Below are 5431 nucleotides of genomic sequence, written 5' to 3' on the forward strand. Positions count from 1 at the left end.
GCAAGTTCCGAGCTAAAGTTCTATCAAACGAAGAGAAAAGAATTTGGTCAACAGTCTCTTGGCCATCTACCCTATCTTATGTTCTTTGAAAAAGCATTAAAGAAGCTAAGGCTAAAACCAAATTAACGGTTGATTCCTTCTGAGCCACCACATATATGTTACCTCTAATTCCTACACCCAGAATTGCTCCTATTAATGAAGGTTCTCCACTTCGGAAACCGGACGACATTAAAGAAGAGCCTTTTCAATCCTCTCCTCCGGAATTCACTATTAATGAAAACATGCAACATATCATGTATGTTCTCAACAAAGACAAGGGTAAAAATCCCATTTTGAAAGTTCATCAAGCTCATTATTTCATACCTCCTCCAAAGCCAAAATCAGGATGGTCCCAAGAAGAAATCAATCAGGCACTCGAGGAAAGCATCCAGATTCAAGCCCTCAAAGACAATCCTAATCTGATGCTTGGGCTCTCACCTCTCTACCATGAAGGAATCATTCATGATTTGGATATAGTACCTTTCATGTACTATGACATTCCCAACAAGGATTCGGACCAACTTGATCTTCCTCTCTCTCTCCTTACAACAACTACTACACCAAGTTTGGAATAGAAGGTCTTCAGTGTGGTCTAGAAAGAGGATAAAAAAATCTCAGGGTGTGGAATGAAGATTCTAACGAAGTATGAACTCAACTGTGTGCTATTCTAGTGCTACATCTTCCGGAATAAACCAACTCAATAGACCATCACTGATGCTGACTTCCCTGCAATCAATCCAAATGACATCTTGACCATTACGACACATTTCTGTATTCATCAAACTGAAAATATCAGCATTGGAGCTTACCACACAGCCTTAAGCTTCCTCAATGATTATGTAGCAAAATGTTACCAATGCGACTATGAATTGATAGATCTATTTGGAACCGAAAACTACCTTACCAAGATTGATTACATTTTTCCTAAAGTTGAGTTGCTAGCTGAAGGGCCCATCGATGAGCCAGTGCTAGGGTTTGTCTACAAGCAAAGAAAGACAAACAAGAAGGACTTCTTATGAGTCCTTGACAAACACCTACTTCCAACTAAAGCTTTTCAGAAATTCATAAGTCGCGCATCCAAGTCAAATGCACTGGAAAAGGTCAAGACGAAGTTTGTGAGTCAGTTGTAGTGGTATATTGAAGTTAGAAATTGGTTATTCCATGCTTATGTTTTCATCAAGGAAGAAGCAAACTAAGCTAACGTGATTGCTAAGGTCACTAAGGGGAGATTGTTAGAACCTAAAAGTGAACCTCTAGCAATCACCTAATAAAATTCTAAAGTCAGTTAGTTCCGAAGTGAATGGTGTTCTGGAGTCAACTTGTGGTCTAGATTCAAATTGGTGTCCAGAATAAAGAATATGTTCAAGTGTTGATGTTCTGAGATTGTGTATGCTTTTGAATCATTTTATCCGTCTGTATTAATCACTTTTGTCATTTAGTTTGATGAAACGTATCATAGGACTTAATCTCTTTTGTTAACTTAGACTAATCAGAGTGTCATGAGTAACTTTATTATCCGATCCTATGTATGTTTTTTTGGTTAGTACAATGTAACTTGTTCTCCTATTTAAGGAGCATTCAATGACTAAAACAACTGACGGATTGTTCCAACAAAGATAAATATCTTCAAATTTACTTCATGTACAACTTTCTATCAAATCATTCTTTCAAACATTCCTTGTGCTCATTTATTATCTTTACTTTGATCATATTCACAGTCTCAAATTTAATACTTGTAGTACTTTTTTTATTCTCATATTCAGTCTTGACTGGTCTTGCTAGACTTGACTGGAACTATTAATCAGAAGCAGACATTGGTCTTAACCATTAACTCAAGGTTTAAGTTTTTGAGCCTTGTCCTTGCGCAGTAAGATCCCTTGTCTTCGTAAGTGAGTCTCCCCAAACTACCAAATACCATACACATAATCACATAATAACATAACATTGGGCCTTGCCCGCTACATCGGGCCCCTCCTGGCATCGGACTGAGATCCGGCAATGAGCAAAGCTAGATAAACATATAACCTATCAACAAATACACATAAATAATCACAGAACATAAACATATAAACATTGCTCGAGCCCCGCACGACATATGACCGAAATCCGGAAGCATATAAACATTCCTCGGGCTTTCCCCCACATCTGACCGAAGTCCGGAAACATATAAAACAAGCACATGCAAGAATCAAGAAAACATCAATCATACAAACATTCCTCGGGCACCACCCAGCATTAGGTTGGAATCCATAAACATAATAACCTACATCGGGCATTGCCCGGCATCGGACCTTAGTACAGAACATACTAGCATACATATACAGGCCGACATTAGTGCCTTCGACCCGTTCATACAGGAGGAAACTCACCTCGCAAAGCTGAATGTAGAATCTCACAGTAAGGAAACTCTAACGCCTGCTCCAAAGACTCCCCGACTATCATTATCATAATAACATTTTGTCAAAATCCAATAATTCGTCGTAGGGTAAAATAACCATTTTACCCCTGGTCAAAGTCTATATTTTGGTCAAAGTCAACATCCTGGGTTGACTCAACTCGGCAAGTTGACCCATCAACTCTCTGATTTCCATAAATCAGAGAAACCCTAAAATCGCAATCTAACTCGTCGAGTTCTTCACGAACTCGTTAAGTTTCTCTTATTAACATAATCGGGATTTTCCAACTCCACTAGTCGGGTCCGCCCTGGAACTCGTCGAGTCTTAACTTCTACAGGTTCGGGGCATTTCGACCCAACGTGTCGATTTCCATTATGTACTCGTCGAGCTCCTATCCTTCAGATCTATGCTCCATACTTCATATACATACTGAAAATATCCTTTTAAAGGTAAAGTTTCCAACTTTACTCGTTAATACCCTTCTTTAATGGGTTTAGCTCAAACTCTAACTCTTTAAGACCTAGATCTTAATCCATAAGCCATTAATACTTCAAGCAAAGGCATATAAACTGAGATCTAGACCCTAGACACTACATGAGCACGTAAAGTCTCTAGCTTTCTCTCCATGCTTGGCCTTTTGGAGCTTAAAAGGCCAAAATGACATCCTAAAGCTTGCATGGGGCTTTAATGGCCATAAAGTTTGCACCTTTATGCCATGAAAACCCTTCAAGGTCCTAGATCTGGAAGTATACTCACTTGGGACGTCCATTTCCCAAGGACCATGCTACTTGGGACAAAACCCAATAAAAGTGAAAATGAAGAGATCTAAGTAATCATTAAGCAAGTTTGAGACTTGCTTACCAGAAAATGCTACAAATGGAGTGAAGTTTTTGGATCTAAAAGCTTTCTTATGGGCCCTCAAGCTTCTCCTTCTTCCACAAGCTTCAACACACAAGTTTTCTCACAAAAATGACTCACAAGCTCACATAAGGCATTAAGGTTTCGAGATTTATGGCTTGGGTCTTGGAGGTTGTAAATGAGGCCAACCTATACAGGTTAATATGTTTAAATAGGGTGCAAAACCCTGAAATTAGGGTTTCATTCCGCCCACCCTACTCGTTGAGTTGAGGCTCTCAACTTGTCGAGTAGGCTTCACCAACCGAATCCAAACCCATTCCCTACTCGACGAGTTTGGGGCCTCCAACTCGTCGAGTTTATATACAAAGGTGAATAAATCTATAATTAAATACATACCATGAACTAGGCGCTACAATTTTCCCCACTTGTCTTTGACTTCGTCCTCGAAGTCTGCTGCATTGGGAAACAACTCCGAGTAGTGCCTCCTCATCTCCTCCTCGGGCTCCCAAGTCCACTCTGAGCCCTTGCGGATCAACCACTGCAACTTCACCAGCTCTACTCTCTTGTTCCTTCGCTCCTTCGTCTTCCTGTCGAGAATGGTTACTGGTCTCTCGATGTATTTCAGGCTGTCATCAACATGGATATCCTTTAAAGGCATGATTGTGGAGTGATCCACTAAGCACTTCCGCGTATGGGAGACATGAAAAATTTTTTGGATCTGACTAAGCTTTATTGGAAGATCCAAACAATAAGCAACTCGGCCCACCCGAGCCAAGACCCTGAATGGACCGATGTACCTGGTGTCCAGGTTGCCCCGATTCCTGAACCGGATGACACCTTTCCAAGGTGACACCTTTAGGAGGACCATATCTCCTACCTGGAGTTCTAGGTCTAAACAACGCTTGTCGGCATAGCTTTTTTGCCGACTCTGAGCAGTCTGAAGCCTGCTCCAGGCTTGTTGAATCTTCTCGGTGGTCTTGAGTACCACTTCGGTACTCCCCATAACTCTCTGACCTTCCTCACCCCAACTGATTGGGGTCCTACACTTCCTCCCGTAAACCATTTCAAAGGGAGGTCGATCTATGTTGGAGTGATAGTTGTTGTTATATGAAAATTCAGTGAACAGAAGATACATATCCCAACTGCCTTCAAAATCCAATACACACGCACGCAGCATGTCCTCTATAGTCTGAATTGTCCTCTCAATCTGTCCATCTGTTTGAGGGTGGAAAGCGTTACTGAAGTGAAGACAAGTACCCATCTCATCACGAAACCGCTTCCAAAATATGGAAGTGAAACGAACATCTCGGTCTCACAGAACTGAAACCAGCACTCCATGACGTGCCACTACCTTATGTGCATAGATCTTGGCTAGCTTCTCAGTCGATATACTCTCCTGGATCGGGATGAAATGAGCACTCTTGGTCAACCGATCCACGATGACCCATATCGAATCTACTCCTTCTGCAGTCCTGGGAAGCTTCGTGATGAAATCCATAGTGGTATCTTCCCATTTCCACACGGGAATATCCAACAGCTGCATCTCGCCATGAGGTCACTGGTGTTCGGGCTTGACTTTCCGGCAAGTCAAGAACCGCTCTACATACCATAATATGTCCCGCTTCATGGAGGGCCACCAGTAATCGGGGGGAAGATCCCACTACTTCTTCATCGCCCCGGGGTGAATGGATAATCTCGACTTGTGCACCTCCTCCATAAGAACCTGGCCCACTCCACTCTAATAAGGAACCCATACACTCTGATGTAGGGTAAAAAACCTATGGCTGTCATAATCAAATGAGGCCACCTGGCCTATGATCCGCTCACACTTCTGGTGCTCCTCCTTCATGCCTTCGACCTACGCATCTCGGATTCGATACAGCAACAGAGTAATCACTTTCATCCTCAGACATATATCTTGAATCGAAGTCGCCAATGCCTTGAGACTAAGAGCATCGACCACCAAATTGGTCTTCCCTAGGTGATAAAGGATATCACAGTCATAATCCTTCACCACATCTAACCACCGACACTTCCCCATAGAGGTAATGTAGCCAAATCTTGAGGGCAAAAACTACACCCCCCAACTCCAAATCGTGTGTCGGGTAGTTCGCCTCATGAGGCTTCAACTGCCTCGA

This window comes from Lactuca serriola, chromosome 6 (genome assembly GCF_051521515.1).
Source record: "Lactuca serriola cultivar US96UC23 chromosome 6, Lser_US96UC23_V15, whole genome shotgun sequence".
NCBI lineage: Eukaryota > Viridiplantae > Streptophyta > Magnoliopsida > Asterales > Asteraceae > Lactuca > Lactuca serriola.